Genomic DNA, 23,633 nt, shown 5'->3' with positions numbered 1-23,633 from the left:
GAAGTACTGGTCTTTTCTTACTAATATGGAAAGATGTATTTTTCTTGCTTATGTCAACAGACTGTGTATAAAAAAGCAGACTAAAGCCCAATTTGGACTGGATTTGTTTCTCTAGGGAAGTTAGGGCAATTTTTAACATTAACTCATCAGTGATTTTAATCCTATCCAGGGGGTATGTGTGCTTAATTCTTAATTCTTCAGCTGCAATGACCTACTGTCTTCTGTAAAACCACTAGTCCTCGTGTAATATAAATCCTGTCCAGAGTGATGTGTATCCTGTTTTTTTTCCTTCAGCTGCATTTTATCAGGTTGACTCTGTGAGGCTGTGCTGAGCTAAATGCTCACATTAGCATGCTAGCAAGCTTACAATGATAATGCTATTCAGGTTTAATACTTTCCATATTCAACGTGTTGAAAAGTACCGCAGAGGCTGACGGAAATGTCATTACTTTAGCAGGTATTTGGTCATAAACCAAAGTACCAAAGTATCAATTCTCTGGTGACCATGAATGTGTTCCAATTTATTCACAGAAATCCTGTCAATAGTTTTATGCATTTCAATAAAGAACTAAAATATCAAGGTCATGGTGACACTCATAGATTGTACATATAGATGGATGACACATATCCCTCAACTGTACAAAGAATGAAGCCAAAGTATCCCATATATGAGCGCTGACATATTTTACCGACAATGTCATTTTGAGTCAGAGGCTGCGCTGTAGTGATCAGGGCTGCAGACACTGTATCCCACCCATACATCTGTCCAACCCAATCACAGGTTTGGATTAGCTGTCAATCATGAAGTCACACCCTACAACATTTTTAATAGTACCAAATAACTAATTAAAACCAAACTGATCAGGAAAACAAACATTTGAGCATACATCAGTGTAATAAAAACTACCTCAAATGACAGAAACCATCTTTGGGATATGTACTTTTTTTGTTGTTGGTTGGCCGAAGGCAGCATGGCGGTACGGTGGTTAGCACTCGCAACAAGAAGGTTCCATCTTCAAATCCGCTTGCCGGAAGGTTTGTGGTTTGAGCCTTGAACCTTTCTGTGTGCAGTTTGCATGTTCTCGGCGTGCTTGCGTGGGTTTACTCCAGGTACTCTGGCAGGTAAGGTTAATTAGCGACTCTAAATTGCCCATAGGTGTGAATGTGAGCGTGAATTGTTGTCTGTCTCTACAGTGGGGCAAAAAAGTATTTAGTCAGCCACCAATTGTGCAAGTTCTCCCACTTAAAAAGATGAGAGGCCTGTAATTTTCATCATAGGTACACTTCAACTATGAGAGACAGAATGGGGGGAAAGAATCCAGGAAATCACATTGTAGGATTTTTAATGAATTAATTGGTAAATTCCTCGGTAAAATAAGTATTTGGTCACCTACAAACAAGCAAGATTTCTGGCTCTCACAGACCTGTGACTTCTTCTTTAAGAGGCTCCTCTGTCCTCCACTCGTTACCTGTATTAATGGAACCTGTTTGAACTCATTATCAGTATAAAAGACATCTGTCCACAACCTCAAACAGTCACACTCCAAACTCCACTATGGTCAAGACCAAAGAGCTGTCAAAGGACACCAGAAACAAAATTGTAGACCTGCACCAGGCTGGGAAGACTGAATCTGCAATAGGTAAGCAGCTTGGTGTGAAGAAATCAACTGTGGGAGCAATTATTAGAAAATGGAAGACATACAAGACCACTGATAATCTCTCTCGATCTGGGGCTCCACGCAAGATCTTAGCAAAAATCCTAGTGAATGATCTGCACCTAGTGAACCTAGTGAATGATCTGCAGAGAGCTGGGACCAAAGTAACAAAGGCTACCATCAATAACACACTACGCCGCCAGGGACTCAAATCCTGCAGTGCCAGACGTGTCCCCCTGCTTAAGCCAGTACATGTCCAGGCCCGTCTGAAGTTTGCTAGAGAGCATTTGGATGATCCAGAAGAGGATTGGGAGAATGTCATATGGTCAGATGAAACCAAAATAGAACTTTTTGGTAAAAACTCAACTTGTCGTGTTTGGAGGAGAAAGAATGCTGAGTTGCATCCAAAGAACACCATAGTTACTGTGAAGCATGGGGGTGGAAACATCATGCTTTGGGGCTGTTTTTCTGCAAAGGGACCAGGACGACTGATCCGTGTAAAGGAAAGAATGAATGGGGCCATGTATCGTGAGATTTTGAGTGAAAACCTCCTTCCATCAGCAAGGGCATTGAAGATGAATCGTGGCTGGGTCTTTCAGCATGACAATGAACCCAAACACACCGCCCGGGCAACAAAGGAGTGGCTTCGTAAGAAGCATTTCAAGGTCCTGGAGTGGCCTAGCCAGTCTCCAGATCTCAACCCCATAGAAAATCTTTGGAGGGAGTTGAAAGTCCGTGTTGCCCAGCGACAGCCCCAAAACATCACTGCTCTAGAGGAGATCTGCATGGAGGAGTGGGCCAAAATACCAGCGTGTGTGAAAACCTTGTGAAGACTTACAGAAAACGTTTGACCTCTGTCATTGCCAACAAAGGGTATATAACAAAGTATTGAGATGAACTTTTGTTATTGACCAAATACTTAGTTTCCACCATCATTTGCAAATAAATTCTTTCCCCCCATTCTGTCTCTCATAGTTGAAGTGTACCTATGATGAAAATTACAGGCCTCTCATCTTTTTAAGTGGGAGAACTTGCACAATTGGTGGCTGACTAAATACTTTTTTGCCCCACTATATGTGTCAGCCGTGCGATTTCCTGGTGACCAGGCCAGGGTGTCTCTCACCCAACGTCAGGCCTATCTCCCATATACTGACATAGAGGGGAGAGGGTTTATGACCCACTGGGGATATTTTTGCTTCACCTTAGGGGAGCTGTCATGTCATCCATTTGTATATACAGTCTAAGGTGGCACAAGAGGAAAAGTCATAAAGATCAGTGAAGTGATTAGAATGGTTACAGTCATTTTTCACTGCCATTTAAAAGTTCAGTGTCTTTTTCACTTCTTGTGTAGACAACACTCTCAATGCCTAAAAGATGTTAAAGACTGTTTGCAGGCTAACTTTGTTGGATACTGATTTTAGTTATATACTTGTCAAAACTGTAGAATTACACCAATTTCTCTCATTGTCCTTGACAGCTTGCAAGTGTTGGCATAGACAATAGAATATCTATTGTATTCAGCCATGTGAAAGATGTGCATTTACCAGTCTCTGTTGTTTACCCTGCTGTTGGTACACATGGCATGTGGGTTTTTTGCTGTACAAGCTGTCAGTTCAGGTCACAACAAGCAGCATGTGCCGTTTGGTGTACTGGTTCTAAGCTCTTTCTGTTCAGGACTAACTGGCACTGTGCTGAGCAATTTGTGAAACAAACACACAAAGAAAGTACAGCACTCTTTGATCAAACTTTTGTCCATAGCTGTAGGTAGGTAAACTTGGTGTGTGCTTTAAAAAACATTTAAAGTTACGAAAAAAAAATGTGATTGTTAAAAGTCACATTAAGTTCTTTTGGTCCAGATATGACGATGTTAGGTTGTTCCTATTATATAAGCCCTATTTGAGATAAAGAAGGCTGCATATATATAATGCAAACAACCTCAAGACATCACAAATAAACAAATTCATGAGGCTGTGTTGCTGAGCAATGAAGAACAGAAAAGCAGCCAGATACTGTATGAATTCCATCAAAAAAAATAACTTGGATTTTTTTTAGTTAAATAAGGTCATTTTACATCCAGAGGTTGTGCTTCCTGCTGATAGAACTATATTCACTGTAATTTATCATAAGCTGCTTCCTCTTGCTACAAGCGGAAATCAGGAATTGTGAGCCAACTTTCCCTAGCTGAGAAATAGATTACAATAAAGCTTGCATTGGTCTTCCACCTGGCCTTGACAAATTACTCATCATGTAAACAGCTACACCACTACAAATCAATCTCATTCTAAAATACAGACACCAGCACATCAAAACCCAAAACTATTTTGTGCACCGCAGTCTGCCAAACTTTTCTATTTGTAGCAAACAACCTAGAAAGTATGATGAATGTCTTATCTGTCTCCTTCTATTTATCTGCCAACTTGTATATTTATGAGAGATTTATGCGCTCCAGTTCATCCACATACAGCAGTAGGTGAACAAAGCAGCACAGTCAGGTTGTTTGGAGGTTTGAGCCACCTAAAACACATCAAAATAATGTGCTTTATTCATAAAATGCAAAGGCTAACACATGAATGTCTTTGGGTTACTACATTTTGTGCGTATTTGTGGATCTTTGACTCTTTGCTTATTTGCATCATCAAGTTCCCCTGTAGCACAGAGTGAAAAAAAAATAAAGAAAAGCAGCTTTCCTTCCACCACACCGAGAGAAAGATGAAAACAGAGGCAGAGAGTGAAAGAGAGGCAGCTCTCCTTCCACACCACCACACCAGAGATGCTGACAGCTCATTTTCATGAACTGTCTGACTGTAGCAAGTGAGAGGAAGTAGGAAGCAAAGAAATATGGAGGCCTATCTCGAAGTGAAGCCATGTCAGAGATGAATAGAAGAAGTGAAAGCGAAGCAAAGACAAACAGAAAAACATAAACAGGTAAGTGCATCTTGGAGAACACGAATGGACAAAGAGATCCAGAGAAAACAGGGAAGGGGAGCTGCAGAAAATATATACAGATGTAAATAACAAGAGTCTCTGTGACTGGCTGGAAGACAAACAACAAAAATGTGTATGTGTGGGACTCTTGCTCTTTTATTCAGGCACTGCTGTGTGCGGGAGATGTTGAATTACAACCTGCCTTTAGACATTTCACATTACAAACCGAAAAAAATATGTTTGTATGTATTCCAAGGTATAACCTAAATGCCACTCTCATGCAGCGATTTTGCATAGTATCAACCAACAAAATTTTGGTTGGCACTATACAGGTGCTGGTCATATAATTACAATATCATGAAAAAGTTGATTTATTTCAGTAATTCCATTCAAAAAGTGAAATTTATATATTATATTCATTCATTACACACAGACTGATATATTCCAAGTGTTTATTTCTTTTAATTTTGATGATTATAACTGACAACTAATGAAAAACCCAAATTCAGTATCTCGGAAAATTTGAATATTGTGGAAAGGTTCAATATTGAAGACACCTGGTGCCACACTCTAATCAGCTAATTAACTCACCTGCAAAGGTCTTTAAATGGTCTCTCAGTCTAGCTCTGTAGGCTACACAATCATGGGGAAGACTGCTGACCTGACAGTTGTCCAAAAGACGACCATTGACACCTTGCACAAGGAGGGCAAGACACAAAAGGTCATTGCTAAAGAGGCTGGCTGTTCACAGAGCTCTGTGTCCAAGCACATTAATAGAGAGGCGAGAAGCTCCTTGTCAGGTAGTGTGGCCGAGTGGTCAAAGGCGCTGGATTAAGGCGTGGGTTCGAATCCCACCACTGCCACTTGAAAATGAAGGTAATCTCTGTTGCCGTTCTAAAGCAGGACCAGGCTTGGAAGGGCTGAAGCCAATGGTAACATTGTGTAAAGTCTAGGCAAGCATTTGATTGGTCGTGAATTAGCAAAGTCGGCCCTGAAGCAAACTATGGAACAGTTTTTCCTCAGAACCACTAGACGGCAGCACATTCATCTGTTTGCTTACAAAGACAATGTACTATTGTGCCCATCGTTGACAAAAGACCTATTGACGACCAATATAAAATTCTGGAAATGGAGGCAGTGCGGCTGAATGGTCTTGAGCGCTGAAGTTGAGGCTCACCAGTTTTATCCAAAAAGAAGCAATTGCTAACATTGTTCTCTGCCTTGCATCTGTAGTTCCCGTGAATCACGAGATTTTTGCACAATCATAACAGATTAGTAAATCCTAGTGCGCAAGCCCCAAACCCTAAAACTGTAAGCAGAGTGGCGCAGCAGATGCATTCAGCATCGCAATGTAATGTTTTCACGCAAGGAATACATTTTGCCGTGAATTCCAATATCTTTACAGACATAAATGATTAATAAGTGACTGGTGGGCAAGCCCTGACCAGCAAATGGGAGAGCAGAGTGGCGCAGCGGAAGCGTGCTGGGCCCATAACCCAGAGGTCGATGGATCGAAACCATCCTCTGCTAACTGTGAGCTATTTGGAAAGGTAAAGCACCATGCAGTCCCAATTTCCTGGATTTACATTCAAAGTTCTTGGAGTGAACTTGGGAATGTCCATAGGATGCTGTTCGTTCTACAGTATGCCAAATGCTTCGCTGTGATTTTCATAGTGAATATTCTAGACTATCAGCATCGCAATGTAATGTTTTCACACAAGGAATACGTTTTGCCGTGAATTCCTATATCGTTACAGACATAAATGATTAATAAGTGACTGGTGGGCAAGCCCTGACCAGCAAATGGGAGAGCAGAGTGGCGCAGCGGAAGCGTGCTGGGCCCATAACCCAGAGGTCGATGGATCGAAACCATCCTCTGCTAACTGTGAGCTATTTGGAATGTTAAAGCCCCATGCTGTCCCAATTTTCAGGATTTACATTCAAAGTTCTTGGAGTGAACTTGGGAATGTCCATAGGATGCTGTTCGTTCTACAGTATGCCAAATGCTTCACTGCAATTTTCATAGTCAATATTCTAGACTATCAGCATCGCAATGTAATGTTTTCACACAAGGAATACGTTTTGCCGTGACTTCCAATATCTTATCAGACATAAATGGTTAATAAGTGACTGGTGGGCAAGCCCTGACCAGCAAATGGGAGAGCAGAGTGGCGCAGCGGAAGCGTGCTGGGCCCATAACCCAGAGGTCGATGGATCGAAACCATTCTCTGCTAACTGTGAGCTATTTGGAATGGTAAAGCACCATGCTGTCCCAATTTCCTGGATTTACATTCAAAGTTCTTGGAGTGAACTTGGGAATGTCCATAGGATGCTGTTCGTTCTACAGTATGCCAAATGATTCACTGCGATTTTTGCAAGCACTTTATTGTGTCAAGTCCCATCTGTGCTGGTCCAGGTTTGTCATGCACATTGTCATTTCAATGTTTTCAAGTGAACAGGGACTTAATGGCACAAGCGTCTAGGGCTGGATGTCTTTCTTCAGTGCTGTGGACACAAAATTCACATTTCAGGTACCTTATGTCGTTCAGTAATGCCTAGCAATAATATCTGTATTTTATGCTTTGAAATATCTCCATGGAGCCACCCTGTGTGGCTTCCTCACTTTGTCACTGAGTTAGTGATGACAGACGCTCCTTGTCAAGTAGTGTGGCCGAGTGGTCAAAGGCGCTGGATTAAGGCTCCAGTCTCTCAGGAGGCGTGGGTTCGAATCCCACCACTGCCACTTGACAATGAAGGTAATCTCTGTTGCCGTTCTAAAGCAGGACCAGGCTTGGAAGGGCTGAAGCCAATGGTAACATTGTGTAAAGTCTAGGCAAGCATTTGATTGGTTGTGAATTAGCAAAGTCGGCCCTGAAGCAAACTATGGAGCAGTTTTTCCTCAGAACCACTAGACGGCAGCACGTTCATCTGTTAGCTTACAAAGACAATGTACTATTTTGCCCATCGTTGACAAAAGACCTATTGACGACCAATATAAAATTCTGGAAATGGAGGCAGTGCGGCTGAATGGTCTTGAGCGCTGAAGTTGAGGCTCACCAGTTTTATCCAAAAAGAAGCAATTGCTAACATTGTTCTCTGCCTTGCATCTGTAGTTCCCGTGAATCACGAGATTTTTGCACAATCATAACAGATTAGTAAATCCTAGTGCGCAAGCCCCAAACCCTAAAACTGTAAGCAGAGTGGCGCAGCAGATGCATTCAGCATCGCAATGTAATGTTTTCACGCAAGGAATACATTTTGCCGTGAATTCCAATATCTTTACAGACATAAATGATTAATAAGTGACTGGTGGGCAAGCCCTGACCAGCAAATGGGAGAGCAGAGTGGCGCAGCGGAAGCGTGCTGGGCCCATAACCCAGAGGTCGATGGATCGAAACCATCCTCTGCTAACTGTGAGCTATTTGGAAAGGTAAAGCACCATGCAGTCCCAATTTCCTGGATTTACATTCAAAGTTCTTGGAGTGAACTTGGGAATGTCCATAGGATGCTGTTCGTTCTACAGTATGCCAAATGCTTCGCTGTGATTTTCATAGTGAATATTCTAGACTATCAGCATCGCAATGTAATGTTTTCACACAAGGAATACGTTTTGCCGTGAATTCCTATATCGTTACAGACATAAATGATTAATAAGTGACTGGTGGGCAAGCCCTGACCAGCAAATGGGAGAGCAGAGTGGCGCAGCGGAAGCGTGCTGGGCCCATAACCCAGAGGTCGATGGATCGAAACCATCCTCTGCTAACTGTGAGCTATTTGGAATGTTAAAGCCCCATGCTGTCCCAATTTTCAGGATTTACATTCAAAGTTCTTGGAGTGAACTTGGGAATGTCCATAGGATGCTGTTCGTTCTACAGTATGCCAAATGCTTCACTGCAATTTTCATAGTCAATATTCTAGACTATCAGCATCGCAATGTAATGTTTTCACACAAGGAATACGTTTTGCCGTGACTTCCAATATCTTATCAGACATAAATGGTTAATAAGTGACTGGTGGGCAAGCCCTGACCAACAAATGGGAGAGCAGAGTGGCGCAGCGGAAGCGTGCTGGGCCCATAACCCAGAGGTCGATGGATCGAAACCATTCTCTGCTAACTGTGAGCTATTTGGAATGGTAAAGCACCATGCTGTCCCAATTTCCTGGATTTACATTCAAAGTTCTTGGAGTGAACTTGGGAATGTCCATAGGATGCTGTTCGTTCTACAGTATGCCAAATGATTCACTGCGATTTTTGCAAGCACTTTATTGTGTCAAGTCCCATCTGTGCTGGTCCAGGTTTGTCATGCACATTGTCATTTCAATGTTTTCAAGTGAACAGGGACTTAATGGCACAAGCGTCTAGGGCTGGATGTCTTTCTTCAGTGCTGTGGACACAAAATTCACATTTCAGGTACCTTATGTCGTTCAGTAATGCCTAGCAATAATATCTGTATTTTATGCTTTGAAATATCTCCATGGAGCCACCCTGTGTGGCTTCCTCACTTTGTCACTGAGTTAGTGATGACAGACGCTCCTTGTCAGGTAGTGTGGCCGAGTGGTCAAAGGCGCTGGATTAAGGCTCCAGTCTCTCAGGAGGCGTGGGTTCGAATCCCACCACTGCCACTTGACAATGAAGGTAATCTCTGTTGCCGTTCTAAAGCAGGACCAGGCTTGGAAGGGCTGAAGCCAATGGTAACATTGTGTAAAGTCTAGGCAAGCATTTGATTGGTTGTGAATTAGCAAAGTCGGCCCTGAAGCAAACTATGGAGCAGTTTTTCCTCAGAACCACTAGACGGCAGCACGTTCATCTGTTAGCTTACAAAGACAATGTACTATTTTGCCCATCGTTGACAAAAGACCTATTGACGACCAATATAAAATTCTGGAAATGGAGGCAGTGCGGCTGAATGGTCTTGAGCGCTGAAGTTGAGGCTCACCAGTTTCATCCAAAAAGAAGCAATTGCTAACATTGTTCTCTATCGTGCATCTGTAGTTCTCGTGAATCACGAGATTTTTGCACAATCATAACAGATTAGTAAATCCTAGTGCGCAAGCCCTAAAGCCTAAAACTGCAAGCAGAGTGGCGCAGCGGATGCATTCCATAACCCAGAGGTCGATGGATCGAAACCATCCTCTGCTAACTGTGAGCTATTTGGGATGGTAAAGCCCCATGCTGTCCCAATTTCCAGGATTTACATTCAAAGTTCTTGGAGTGAACTTGGGAATGTCCATAGGATGCTGTTCGTTCTACAGTATGCCAAATGCTTCGCTGCAATTTTCATAGTCAATATTCTAGACTATCAGCATCGCAATGTAATGTTTTCACACAAGGAATACGTTTTGCCGTGAATTCCTATATCGTTACAGACATAAATGATTAATAAGTGACTGGTGGGCAAGCCCTGACCAGCAAATGGGAGAGCAGAGTGGCGCAGCGGAAGCGTGCTGGGCCCATAACCCAGAGGTCGATGGATCGAAACCATCCTCTGCTAACTGTGAGCTATTTGGAATGGTAAAGCCCCATGCTGTCCCAATTTCCAGGATTTACATTCAAAGTTCTTGGAGTGAACTTAGGATGCTGTTCGTTCTACAGTATGCCAAATGATTCACTGTGATTTTTGCAAGCACTTTATTGTGTCAAGTCCCATCTGTGCTGGTCTAGGTTTGTCACGCACATTGTCATTTCAATGTTTTCAAGTGAACAGGGACTTAATGGCACAAGCGTCTAGGGCTGGATGTCTTTCTTCAGTGCTGTGGACACAAAATTCACATTTCAGGTACCTTATGTCGTTCAGTAATGCCTAGCAATAATATCTGTATTTTATGCTTTGAAATATCTCCATGGAGCCACCCTGTGTGGCTTCCTCACTTTGTCACTGAGTTAGTGATGACAGACGCTCCTTGTCAGGTAGTGTGGCCGAGTGGTCAAAGGCGCTGGATTAAGGCTCCAGTCTCTCAGGAGGCGTGGGTTCGAATCCCACCACTGCCACTTGACAATGAAGGTAATCTCTGTTGCCGTTCTAAAGCAGGACCAGGCTTGGAAGGGCTGAAGCCTATGGTAACATTGTGTAAAGTATAGGCAAGCATTTGATTGGTTGTGAATTAGCAAAGCCGGCCCTGAAGCAAACTATGGAACAGTTTTTCCTCAGAACCACTAGACGGCAGCACGTTCATCTGTTTGCTTACAAAGACAATGTACTATTTTGCCCATCGTTGACAAAAGACCTATTGACGACCAATATAAAATTCTGGAAATGGAGGCAGTGCGGCTGAATGGTCTTGAGCGCTGAAGCTGAGGCTCACCAGTTTTATCCAAAAAGAAGCAATTGCTAACATTGTTCTCTGTCTTGCATCTGTAGTTCCCGTGAATCACGAGATTTTTGCACAATCACAACAGATTAGTAAATCCTAGTGCGCAAGCCCCAAACCCTAAAACTGTAAGCAGAGTGGCGCAGCGGATGCATTCAGCATCGCAATGTAATGTTTTCACGCAAGGAATACGTTTTGCCGTGAATTCCAATATCTTTACAGACATAAATGATTAATAAGTGACTGGTGGGCAAGCCCTGACCAGCAAATGGGAGAGCAGAGTGGCGCAGCGGAAGCGTGCTGGGCCCATAACCCAGAGGTCGATGGATCGAAACCATCCTCTGCTAACTGTGAGCTATTTGGAATGGTAAAGCCCCATGCTGTCCCAATTTCCAGGATTTACATTCAAAGTTCTTGGAGTGAACTTGGGAATGTCCATAGGATGCTGTTCGTTCTACAGTATGCCAAATGCTTCGCTGCAATTTTCATAGTCAATATTCTAGACTATCAGCATTGCAATGTAATGTTTTCACACAAGGAATACGTTTTGCTGTGAATTCCTATATCGTTACAGACATAAATGATTAATAAGTGACTGGTGGGCAAGCCCTGACCAGCAAATGGGAGAGCAGAGTGGCGCAGCGGAAGCGTGCTGGGCCCATAACCCAGAGGTCGATGGATCGAAACCATCCTCTGCTAACTGTGAGCTGTTTGGAATGGTAAACCCCCATGCTGTCCCAATTTCCTGGATTTACATTCAAAGTTCTTGGAGTGAACTTGGGAATGTCCATAGGATGCTGTTCGTTCTACAGTATGCCAAATGCTTCGCTGCAATTTTCATAGTCAATATTCTAGACTATCAGCATCGCAATGTAATGTTTTCACACAAGGAATACGTTTTGCCGTGAATTCCTATATCGTTACAGACATAAATGATTAATAAGTGACTGGTGGGCAAGCCCTGACCAGCAAATGGGAGAGCAGAGTGGCGCAGCGGAAGCGTGCTGGGCCCATAACCCAGAGGTCGATGGATCGAAACCATCCTCTGCTAACTGTGAGCTATTTGGAATGGTAAAGCCCCATGCTGTCCCAATTTCCAGGATTTACATTCAAAGTTCTTGGAGTGAACTTGGGAATGTCCATAGGATGCTGTTCGTTCTACAGTATGCCAAATGCTTCGCTGCAATTTTCATAGTCAATATTCTAGACTATCAGCATCGCAATGTAATGTTTTCACACAAGGAATACGTTTTGCCGTGAATTCCTATATCGTTACAGACATAAATGATTAATAAGTGACTGGTGGGCAAGCCCTGACCAGCAAATGGGAGAGCAGAGTGGCGCAGCGGAAGCGTGCTGGGCCCATAACCCAGAGGTCGATGGATCGAAACCATCCTCTGCTAACTGTGAGCTATTTGGAATGGTAAAGCCCCATGCTGTCCCAATTTCCAGGATTTACATTCAAAGTTCTTGGAGTGAACTTGGGAATGTCCATAGGATGCTGTTCGTTCTACAGTATGCCAAATGCTTCGCTGCAATTTTCATAGTCAATATTCTAGACTATCAGCATCGCAATGTAATGTTTTCACACAAGGAATACGTTTTGCCGTGAATTCCTATATCGTTACAGACATAAATGATTAATAAGTGACTGGTGGGCAAGCCCTGACCAGCAAATGGGAGAGCAGAGTGGCGCAGCGGAAGCGTGCTGGGCCCATAACCCAGAGGTCGATGGATCGAAACCATCCTCTGCTAACTGTGAGCTATTTGGAATGGTAAAGCACCATGCTGTCCCAATTTCCTGGATTTACATTCAAAGTTCTTGGAGTGAACTTGGGAATGTCCATAGGATGCTGTTCGTTCTACAGTATGCCAAATGCTTCGCTGCGATTTTCATAGTCAATATTCTCGACTATCAGCATCGCAATGTAATGTTTTCACACAAGGAATACGTTTTGCCGTGACTTCCAATATCTTATCAGACATAAATGGTTAATAAGTGACTGGTGGGCAAGCCCTGACCAGCAAATGGGAGAGCAGAGTGGCGCAGTGGAAGCGTGCTGGGCCCATAACCCAGAGGTCGATGGATCGAAACCATCCTCTGCTAACTGTGAGCTATTTGGAATGGTAAAGCCCCATGCTGTCCCAATTTCCAGGATTTACATTCAAAGTTCTTGGAGTGAACTTGGGAATGTCCATAGGATGCTGTTCGTTCTACAGTATGCCAAATGCTTCGCTGCAATTTTCATAGTCAATATTCTAGACTATCAGCATCGCAATGTAATGTTTTCACACAAGGAATACGTTTTGCCGTGAATTCCTATATCGTTACAGACATAAATGATTAATAAGTGACTGGTGGGCAAGCCCTGACCAGCAAATGGGAGAGCAGAGTGGCGCAGCGGAAGCGTGCTGGGCCCATAACCCAGAGGTCGATGGATCGAAACCATCCTCTGCTAACTGTGAGCTATTTGGAATGGTAAAGCCCCATGCTGTCCCAATTTCCAGGATTTACATTCAAAGTTCTTGGAGTGAACTTGGGAATGTCCATAGGATGCTGTTCGTTCTACAGTATGCCAAATGCTTCGCTGCAATTTTCATAGTCAATATTCTAGACTATCAGCATCGCAATGTAATGTTTTCACACAAGGAATACGTTTTGCCGTGAATTCCTATATCGTTACAGACATAAATGATTAATAAGTGACTGGTGGGCAAGCCCTGACCAGCAAATGGGAGAGCAGAGTGGCGCAGCGGAAGCGTGCTGGGCCCATAACCCAGAGGTCGATGGATCGAAACCATCCTCTGCTAACTGTGAGCTATTTGGAATGGTAAAGCCCCATGCTGTCCCAATTTCCAGGATTTACATTCAAAGTTCTTGGAGTGAACTTGGGAATGTCCATAGGATGCTGTTCGTTCTACAGTATGCCAAATGCTTCGCTGCAATTTTCATAGTCAATATTCTAGACTATCAGCATCGCAATGTAATGTTTTCACACAAGGAATACGTTTTGCCGTGAATTCCTATATCGTTACAGACATAAATGATTAATAAGTGACTGGTGGGCAAGCCCTGACCAGCAAATGGGAGAGCAGAGTGGCGCAGCGGAAGCGTGCTGGGCCCATAACCCAGAGGTCGATGGATCGAAACCATCCTCTGCTAACTGTGAGCTATTTGGAATGGTAAAGCACCATGCTGTCCCAATTTCCTGGATTTACATTCAAAGTTCTTGGAGTGAACTTGGGAATGTCCATAGGATGCTGTTCGTTCTACAGTATGCCAAATGCTTCGCTGCGATTTTCATAGTCAATATTCTCGACTATCAGCATCGCAATGTAATGTTTTCACACAAGGAATACGTTTTGCCGTGACTTCCAATATCTTATCAGACATAAATGGTTAATAAGTGACTGGTGGGCAAGCCCTGACCAGCAAATGGGAGAGCAGAGTGGCGCAGTGGAAGCGTGCTGGGCCCATAACCCAGAGGTCGATGGATCGAAACCATCCTCTGCTAACTGTGAGCTATTTGGAATGGTAAAGCCCCATGCTGTCCCAATTTCCAGGATTTACATTCAAAGTTCTTGGAGTGAACTTGGGAATGTCCATAGGATGCTGTTCGTTCTACAGTATGCCAAATGCTTCGCTGCAATTTTCATAGTCAATATTCTCGACTATCAGCATCGCAATGTAATGTTTTCACACAAGGAATACGTTTTGCCGTGACTTCCAATATCTTATCAGACATAAATGGTTAATAAGTGACTGGTGGGCAAGCCCTGACCAGCAAATGGGAGAGCAGAGTGGCGCAGCGGAAGCGTGCTGGGCCCATAACCCAGAGGTCGATGGATCGAAACCATCCTCTGCTAACTGTGAGCTATTTGGAATGGTAAAGCACCATGCTGTCCCAATTTCCTGGATTTACATTCAAAGTTCTTGGAGTGAACTTGGGAATGTCCATAGGTTGCTGTTCGTTCTACAGTATGCCAAATGATTCACTGTGATTTTTGCAAGCACTTTATTGTGTCAAGTCCCATCTGTGCTGGTCCAGGTTTGTCACGCACATTGTCATTTCAATGTTTTCAAGTGAACAGGGACTTAATGGCACAAGCGTCTAGGGCTGGATGTCTTTCTTCAGTGCTGTGGACACAAAATTCACATTTCAGGTACCTTATGTCGTTCAGTAATGCCTAGCAATAATATCTGTATTTTATGCTTTGAAATATCTCCATGGAGCCACCCTGTGTGGCTTCCTCACTTTGTCACTGAGTTAGTGATGACAGACGCTCCTTGTCAGGTAGTGTGGCCGAGTGGTCAAAGGTGCTGGATTAAGGCTCCAGTCCTCTCAGGAGGCGTGGGTTCGAATCCCACCACTGCCACTTGACAATGAAGGTAATCTCTGTTGCCGTTCTAAAGCAGGACCAGGCTTGGAAGGGCTGAAGTCAATGGTAACATTGTGTAAAGTATAGGCAAGCATTTGATTGGTCGTGAATTAGCAAAGTTGGCCCTGAAGCAAACTATGGAGCAGTTTTTCCTCAGAACCACTAGACGGCAGCACGTTCATCTGTTAGCTTACAAAGACAATGTACTATTTTGCCCATCGTTGACAAAAGACCTATTGACGACCAATATAAAATTCTGGAAATGGAGGCAGTGCGGCTGAATGGTCTTGAGCGCTGAAGTTGAGGCTCACCAGTTTTATCCAAAAAGAAGCAATTGCTAACATTGTTCTCTATCGTGCATCTGTAGTTCTCGTGAATCACGAGATTTTTGCACAATCATAACAGATTAGTAAATCCTAGTGCGCAAGCCCCAAAGCCTAAAACTGCAAGCAGAGTGGCGCAGTGGATGCATTCTGGCGTGGAACCCAAAGGTCGATGGACAGAAACCATCCTCTCCTAATAGCAAATACTGTGGACTATCAGCATCGCAATGTAATGTTTTCACGCAAGGAATACGTTTTGGATCCACCCTGTGTGGCTTCCTCACTTTGTCACTGAGTTAGTGATGACAGAAGCTCCTTGTCAGGTAGTGTGGCCGAGTGGTCAAAGGCGCTGGATTTAGGCTCCAGTCTCTCAGGAGGCGTGGGTTCGAATCCCACCACTGCCACTTGAAAATGAAGGCAACCTCTGTTGCTCTTCTAAAGCAGGACCAGGCTTGGAAGGGCTGAAGCCTATGGTAACATTGTGTAAAGTATAGGCAAGCATTTGATTGGTTGTGAATTAGCAAAGCCGGCCCTGAAGCAAACTATGGAACAGTTTTTCCTCAGAACCACTAGACGGCAGCACGTTCATCTGTTTGCTTACAAAGACAATGTACTATTTTGCCCATCGTTGACAAAAGACCTATTGACGACCAATATAAAATTCTGGAAATGGAGGCAGTGCGGCTGAATGGTCTTGAGCGCTGAAGCTGAGGCTCACCAGTTTTATCCAAAAAGAAGCAATTGCTAACATTGTTCTCTGTCTTGCATCTGTAGTTCCCGTGAATCACGAGATTTTTGCACAATCACAACAGATTAGTAAATCCTAGTGCGCAAGCCCCAAACCCTAAAACTGTAAGCAGAGTGGCGCAGCGGATGCATTCAGCATCGCAATGTAATGTTTTCACGCAAGGAATACGTTTTGCCGTGAATTCCAATATCTTTACAGACATAAATGATTAATAAGTGACTGGTGGGCAAGCCCTGACCAGCAAATGGGAGAGCAGAGTGGCGCAGCGGAAGCGTGCTGGGCCCATAACCCAGAGGTCGATGGATCGAAACCATCCTCTGCTAACTGTGAGCTATTTGGAATGGTAAAGCCCCATGCTGTCCCAATTTCCAGGATTTACATTCAAAGTTCTTGGAGTGAACTTGGGAATGTCCATAGGATGCTGTTCGTTCTACAGTATGCCAAATGCTTCGCTGCAATTTTCATAGTCAATATTCTAGACTATCAGCATTGCAATGTAATGTTTTCACACAAGGAATACGTTTTGCTGTGAATTCCTATATCGTTACAGACATAAATGATTAATAAGTGACTGGTGGGCAAGCCCTGACCAGCAAATGGGAGAGCAGAGTGGCGCAGCGGAAGCGTGCTGGGCCCATAACCCAGAGGTCGATGGATCGAAACCATCCTCTGCTAACTGTGAGCTGTTTGGAATGGTAAACCCCCATGCTGTCCCAATTTCCTGGATTTACATTCAAAGTTCTTGGAGTGAACTTGGGAATGTCCATAGGATGCTGTTCGTTCTACAGTATGCCAAATGCTTCGCTGCAATTTTCATAGTCAATATTCTAGACTATCAGCATCGCAATGTAATGTTTTCACACAAGGAATACGTTTTGCCGTGAATTCCTATATCGTTACAGACATAAATGATTAATAAGTGACTGGTGGGCAAGCCCTGACCAGCAAATGGGAGAGCAGAGTGGCGCAGCGGAAGCGTGCTGGGCCCATAACCCAGAGGTCGATGGATCGAAACCATCCTCTGCTAACTGTGAGCTATTTGGAATGGTAAAGCCCCATGCTGTCCCAATTTCCAGGATTTACATTCAAAGTTCTTGGAGTGAACTTGGGAATGTCCATAGGATGCTGTTCGTTCTACAGTATGCCAAATGCTTCGCTGCAATTTTCATAGTCAATATTCTAGACTATCAGCATCGCAATGTAATGTTTTCACACAAGGAATACGTTTTGCCGTGAATTCCTATATCGTTACAGACATAAATGATTAATAAGTGACTGGTGGGCAAGCCCTGACCAGCAAATGGGAGAGCAGAGTGGCGCAGCGGAAGCGTGCTGGGCCCATAACCCAGAGGTCGATGGATCGAAACCATCCTCTGCTAACTGTGAGCTATTTGGAATGGTAAAGCACCATGCTGTCCCAATTTCCTGGATTTACATTCAAAGTTCTTGGAGTGAACTTGGGAATGTCCATAGGATGCTGTTCGTTCTACAGTATGCCAAATGCTTCGCTGCGATTTTCATAGTCAATATTCTCGACTATCAGCATCGCAATGTAATGTTTTCACACAAGGAATACGTTTTGCCGTGACTTCCAATATCTTATCAGACATAAATGGTTAATAAGTGACTGGTGGGCAAGCCCTGACCAGCAAATGGGAGAGCAGAGTGGCGCAGTGGAAGCGTGCTGGGCCCATAACCCAGAGGTCGATGGATCGAAACCATCCTCTGCTAACTGTGAGCTATTTGGAATGGTAAAGCCCCATGCTGTCCCAATTTCCAGGATTTACATTCAAAGTTCTTGGAGTGAACTTGGGAATGTCCATAGGATGCTGTTCGTTCTACAGTATGCCAAATGCTTCGCTGCAATTTTCATAGTCAATATTCTCGACTATCAGCATCGCAATGTAATGTTTTCACACAAGGAATACGTTTTGCCGTGACTTCCAATATCTTATCAGACATAAATGGTTAATAAGTGACTGGTGGGCAAGCCCTGACCAGCAAATGGGAGAGCAGAGTGGCGCAGCGGAAGCGTGCTGGGCCCATAACCCAGAGGTCGATGGATCGAAACCATCCTCTGCTAACTGTGAGCTATTTGGAATGGTAAAGCACCATGCTGTCCCAATTTCCTGGATTTACATTCAAAGTTCTTGGAGTGAACTTGGGAATGTCCATAGGTTGCTGTTCGTTCTACAGTATGCCAAATGATTCACTGTGATTTTTGCAAGCACTTTATTGTGTCAAGTCCCATCTGTGCTGGTCCAGGTTTGTCACGCACATTGTCATTTCAATGTTTTCAAGTGAACAGGGACTTAATGGCACAAGCGTCTAGGGCTGGATGTCTTTCTTCAGTGCTGTGGACACAAAATTCACATTTCAGGTACCTTATGTCGTTCAGTAATGCCTAGCAATAATATCTGTATTTTATGCTTTGAAATATCTCCATGGAGCCACCCTGTGTGGCTTCCTCACTTTGTCACTGAGTTAGTGATGACAGACGCTCCTTGTCAGGTAGTGTGGCCGAGTGGTCAAAGGTGCTGGATTAAGGCTCCAGTCCTCTCAGGAGGCGTGGGTTCGAATCCCACCACTGCCACTTGACAATGAAGGTAATCTCTGTTGCCGTTCTAAAGCAGGACCAGGCTTGGAAGGGCTGAAGTCAATGGTAACATTGTGTAAAGTATAGGCAAGCATTTGATTGGTCGTGAATTAGCAAAGTTGGCCCTGAAGCAAACTATGGAGCAGTTTTTCCTCAGAACCACTAGACGGCAGCACGTTCATCTGTTAGCTTACAAAGACAATGTACTATTTTGCCCATCGTTGACAAAAGACCTATTGACGACCAATATAAAATTCTGGAAATGGAGGCAGTGCGGCTGAATGGTCTTGAGCGCTGAAGTTGAGGCTCACCAGTTTTATCCAAAAAGAAGCAATTGCTAACATTGTTCTCTATCGTGCATCTGTAGTTCTCGTGAATCACGAGATTTTTGCACAATCATAACAGATTAGTAAATCCTAGTGCGCAAGCCCCAAAGCCTAAAACTGCAAGCAGAGTGGCGCAGTGGATGCATTCTGGCGTGGAACCCAAAGGTCGATGGACAGAAACCATCCTCTCCTAATAGCAAATACTGTGGACTATCAGCATCGCAATGTAATGTTTTCACGCAAGGAATACGTTTTGGATCCACCCTGTGTGGCTTCCTCACTTTGTCACTGAGTTAGTGATGACAGAAGCTCCTTGTCAGGTAGTGTGGCCGAGTGGTCAAAGGCGCTGGATTTAGGCTCCAGTCTCTCAGGAGGCGTGGGTTCGAATCCCACCACTGCCACTTGAAAATGAAGGCAACCTCTGTTGCTCTTCTAAAGCAGGACCAGGCTTGGAAGGGCTGAAGCCTATGGTAACATTGTGTAAAGTCTAGGCAAGCATTTGATTGGTTGTGAATTAGCAAAGCCGGCCCTGAAGCAAACTATGGAACAGTTTTTCCTCAGAACCACTAGACGGCAGCACGTTCATCTGTTTGCTTACAAAGACAATGTACTATTTTGCCCATCGTTGACAAAAGACCTATTGACGACCAATATAAAATTCTGGAAATGGAGGCAGTGCGGCTGAATGGTCTTGAGCGCTGAAGCTGAGGCTCACCAGTTTTATCCAAAAAGAAGCAATTGCTAACATTGTTCTCTGTCTTGCATCTGTAGTTCCCGTGAATCACGAGATTTTTGCACAATCACAACAGATTAGTAAATCCTAGTGCGCAAGCCCCAAACCCTAAAACTGTAAGCAGAGTGGCGCAGCGGATGCATTCAGCATCGCAATGTAATGTTTTCACGCAAGGAATACGTTTTGCCGTGAATTCCAATATCTTTACAGACATAAATGATTAATAAGTGACTGGTGGGCAAGCCCTGACCAGCAAATGGGAGAGCAGAGTGGCGCAGCGGAAGCGTGCTGGGCCCATAACCCAGAGGTCGATGGATCGAAACCATCCTCTGCTAACTGTGAGCTATTTGGAATGGTAAAGCCCCATGCTGTCCCAATTTCCAGGATTTACATTCAAAGTTCTTGGAGTGAACTTGGGAATGTCCATAGGATGCTGTTCGTTCTACAGTATGCCAAATGCTTCGCTGCAATTTTCATAGTCAATATTCTAGACTATCAGCATTGCAATGTAATGTTTTCACACAAGGAATACGTTTTGCTGTGAATTCCTATATCGTTACAGACATAAATGATTAATAAGTGACTGGTGGGCAAGCCCTGACCAGCAAATGGGAGAGCAGAGTGGCGCAGCGGAAGTGTGCTGGGCCCATAACCCAGAGGTCGATGGATCGAAACCATCCTCTGCTAACTGTGAGCTATTTGGAATGTTAAAGCCCCATGCTGTCCCAATTTCCAGGATTTACATTCAAAGTTCTTGGAGTGAACTTGGGAATGTCCATAGGATGCTGTTCGTTCTACAGTATGCCAAATGCTTCGCTGCAATTTTCATAGTCAATATTCTAGACTATCAGCATCGCAATGTAATGTTTTCACACAAGGAATACGTTTTGCCGTGAATTCCTATATCGTTACAGACATAAATGATTAATAAGTGACTGGTGGGCAAGCCCTGACCAGCAAATGGGAGAGCAGAGTGGCGCAGCGGAAGCGTGCTGGGCCCATAACCCAGAGGTCGATGGATCGAAACCATCCTCTGCTAACTGTGAGCTATTTGGAATGGTAAAGCCCCATGCTGTCCCAATTTCCAGGATTTACATTCAAAGTTCTTGGAGTGAACTTGGGAATGTCCATAGGATGCTGTTCGTTCTACAGTATGCCAAATGCTTCACTGCAATTTTCATAGTCAATATTCTCGACTATCAGCATCGCAATGTAATGTTTTCACACAAGGAATACGTTTTGCCGTGACTTCCAATATCTTATCAGACATAAATGGTTAATAAGTGACTGGTGGGCAAGCCCTGACCAGCAAATGGGAGAGCAGAGTGGCGCAGCGGAAGCGTGCTGGGCCCATAACCCAGAGGTCGATGGATCGAAACCATCCTCTGCTAACTGTGAGCTATTTGGAATGGTAAAGCCCCATGCTGTCCCAATTTCCTGGATTTACATTCAAAGTTCTTGGAGTGAACTTGGGAATGTCCATAGGATGCTGTTCGTTCTACAGTATGCCAAATGCTTCGCTGCGATTTTCATAGTCAATATTCTCGACTATCAGCATCGCAATGTAATGTTTTCACACAAGGAATACGTTTTGCCGTGACTTCCAATATCTTATCAGACATAAATGGTTAATAAGTGACTGGTGGGCAAGCCCTGACCAGCAAATGGGAGAGCAGAGTGGCGCAGTGGAAGCGTGCTGGGCCCATAACCCAGAGGTCGATGGATCGAAACCATCCTCTGCTAACTGTGAGCTATTTGGAATGGTAAAGCCCCATGCTGTCCCAATTTCCAGGATTTACATTCAAAGTTCTTGGAGTGAACTTGGGAATGTCCATAGGATGCTGTTCGTTCTACAGTATGCCAAATGATTCACTGTGATTTTTGCAAGCACTTTATTGTGTCAAGTCCCATCTGTGCTGGTCCAGGTTTGTCACGCACATTGTCATTTCAATGTTTTCAAGTGAACAGGGACTTAATGGCACAAGCGTCTAGGGCTGGATGTCTTTCTTCAGTGCTGTGGACACAAAATTCACATTTCAGGTACCTTATGTCGTTCAGTAATGCCTAGCAATAATATCTGTATTTTATGCTTTGAAATATCTCCATGGAGCCACCCTGTGTGGCTTCCTCACTTTGTCACTGAGTTAGTGATGACAGACGCTCCTTGTCAGGTAGTGTGGCCGAGTGGTCAAAGGTGCTGGATTAAGGCTCCAGTCCTCTCAGGAGGCGTGGGTTCGAATCCCACCACTGCCACTTGACAATGAAGGTAATCTCTGTTGCCGTTCTAAAGCAGGACCAGGCTTGGAAGGGCTGAAGTCAATGGTAACATTGTGTAAAGTATAGGCAAGCATTTGATTGGTCGTGAATTAGCAAAGTTGGCCCTGAAGCAAACTATGGAGCAGTTTTTCCTCAGAACCACTAGACGGCAGCACGTTCATCTGTTAGCTTACAAAGACAATGTACTATTTTGCCCATCGTTGACAAAAGACCTATTGACGACCAATATAAAATTCTGGAAATGGAGGCAGTGCGGCTGAATGGTCTTGAGCGCTGAAGTTGAGGCTCACCAGTTTTATCCAAAAAGAAGCAATTGCTAACATTGTTCTCTATCGTGCATCTGTAGTTCTCGTGAATCACGAGATTTTTGCACAATCATAACAGATTAGTAAATCCTAGTGCGCAAGCCCCAAAGCCTAAAACTGCAAGCAGAGTGGCGCAGTGGATGCATTCTGGCGTGGAACCCAAAGGTCGATGGACAGAAACCATCCTCTCCTAATAGCAAATACTGTGGACTATCAGCATCGCAATGTAATGTTTTCACGCAAGGAATACGTTTTGGATCCACCCTGTGTGGCTTCCTCACTTTGTCACTGAGTTAGTGATGACAGAAGCTCCTTGTCAGGTAGTGTGGCCGAGTGGTCAAAGGCGCTGGATTTAGGCTCCAGTCTCTCAGGAGGCGTAGGTTCGAATCCCACCACTGCCACTTGAAAATGAAGGCAACCTCTGTTGCTCTTCTAAAGCAGGACCAGGCTTGGAAGGGCTGAAGCCTATGGTAACATTGTGTAAAGTATAGGCAAGCATTTGATTGGTTGTGAATTAGCAAAGCCGGCCCTGAAGCAAACTATGGAACAGTTTTTCCTCAGAACCACTAGACGGCAGCACGTTCATCTGTTTGCTTACAAAGACAATGTACTATTTTGCCCATCGTTGACAAAAGACCTATTGACGACCAATATAAAATTCTGGAAATGGAGGCAGTGCGGCTGAATGGTCTTGAGCGCTGAAGCTGAGGCTCACCAGTTTTATCCAAAAAGAAGCAATTGCTAACATTGTTCTCTGTCTTGCATCTGTAGTTCCCGTGAATCACGAGATTTTTGCACAATCACAACAGATTAGTAAATCCTAGTGCGCAAGCCCCAAACCCTAAAACTGTAAGCAGAGTGGCGCAGCGGATGCATTCAGCATCGCAATGTAATGTTTTCACGCAAGGAATACGTTTTGCCGTGAATTCCAATATCTTTACAGACATAAATGATTAATAAGTGACTGGTGGGCAAGCCCTGACCAGCAAATGGGAGAGCAGAGTGGCGCAGCGGAAGCGTGCTGGGCCCATAACCCAGAGGTCGATGGATCGAAAC

The 23,633-nt window shown here is 44.1% G+C and overlaps 13 non-coding genes across 13 annotated transcripts; all 13 read left to right on the top strand.

Annotated features, from left to right (window-relative positions):
• Nucleotides 1-7,241: 7,241 nt before the first annotated feature.
• On the top strand, nt 7,242-7,323 carry trnal-aag (transfer RNA leucine (anticodon AAG)). Its single transcript has one exon. It is a non-coding gene; the product is annotated as a tRNA-Leu (tRNA).
• A 1,798-nt stretch (nt 7,324-9,121) lies between these two features.
• trnal-aag (transfer RNA leucine (anticodon AAG)) lies at nt 9,122-9,203 on the top strand. Its single transcript has one exon. It is a non-coding gene; the product is annotated as a tRNA-Leu (tRNA).
• A 1,284-nt stretch (nt 9,204-10,487) lies between these two features.
• trnal-aag (transfer RNA leucine (anticodon AAG)) lies at nt 10,488-10,569 on the top strand. Its single transcript has one exon. It is a non-coding gene; the product is annotated as a tRNA-Leu (tRNA).
• Nucleotides 10,570-12,924: 2,355 nt separating this feature from the next.
• On the top strand, nt 12,925-12,996 carry trnam-cau (transfer RNA methionine (anticodon CAU)). The gene has a single exon. It is a non-coding gene; the product is annotated as a tRNA-Met (tRNA).
• Nucleotides 12,997-14,332: 1,336 nt separating this feature from the next.
• On the top strand, nt 14,333-14,404 carry trnam-cau (transfer RNA methionine (anticodon CAU)). The gene has a single exon. It is a non-coding gene; the product is annotated as a tRNA-Met (tRNA).
• A 779-nt stretch (nt 14,405-15,183) lies between these two features.
• trnal-aag (transfer RNA leucine (anticodon AAG)) lies at nt 15,184-15,266 on the top strand. Its single transcript has one exon. It is a non-coding gene; the product is annotated as a tRNA-Leu (tRNA).
• Nucleotides 15,267-15,914: 648 nt separating this feature from the next.
• On the top strand, nt 15,915-15,996 carry trnal-uag (transfer RNA leucine (anticodon UAG)). Its single transcript has one exon. It is a non-coding gene; the product is annotated as a tRNA-Leu (tRNA).
• A 2,003-nt stretch (nt 15,997-17,999) lies between these two features.
• trnam-cau (transfer RNA methionine (anticodon CAU)) lies at nt 18,000-18,071 on the top strand. The gene has a single exon. It is a non-coding gene; the product is annotated as a tRNA-Met (tRNA).
• A 779-nt stretch (nt 18,072-18,850) lies between these two features.
• Nucleotides 18,851-18,933, top strand: trnal-aag (transfer RNA leucine (anticodon AAG)). Its single transcript has one exon. It is a non-coding gene; the product is annotated as a tRNA-Leu (tRNA).
• A 648-nt stretch (nt 18,934-19,581) lies between these two features.
• trnal-uag (transfer RNA leucine (anticodon UAG)) lies at nt 19,582-19,663 on the top strand. Its single transcript has one exon. It is a non-coding gene; the product is annotated as a tRNA-Leu (tRNA).
• Nucleotides 19,664-21,666: 2,003 nt separating this feature from the next.
• Nucleotides 21,667-21,738, top strand: trnam-cau (transfer RNA methionine (anticodon CAU)). The gene has a single exon. It is a non-coding gene; the product is annotated as a tRNA-Met (tRNA).
• Nucleotides 21,739-22,165: 427 nt separating this feature from the next.
• Nucleotides 22,166-22,248, top strand: trnal-aag (transfer RNA leucine (anticodon AAG)). The gene has a single exon. It is a non-coding gene; the product is annotated as a tRNA-Leu (tRNA).
• A 648-nt stretch (nt 22,249-22,896) lies between these two features.
• On the top strand, nt 22,897-22,978 carry trnal-uag (transfer RNA leucine (anticodon UAG)). The gene has a single exon. It is a non-coding gene; the product is annotated as a tRNA-Leu (tRNA).
• Nucleotides 22,979-23,633: the final 655 nt, after the last annotated feature.

The sequence above is a fragment of the Pempheris klunzingeri genome, chromosome 9, assembly GCF_042242105.1.
Source record: "Pempheris klunzingeri isolate RE-2024b chromosome 9, fPemKlu1.hap1, whole genome shotgun sequence".
NCBI lineage: Eukaryota > Metazoa > Chordata > Actinopteri > Acropomatiformes > Pempheridae > Pempheris > Pempheris klunzingeri.
Note: the sequence above shows the minus strand (reverse complement) of the source record. Positions and strands in the feature narration are given on the sequence as shown.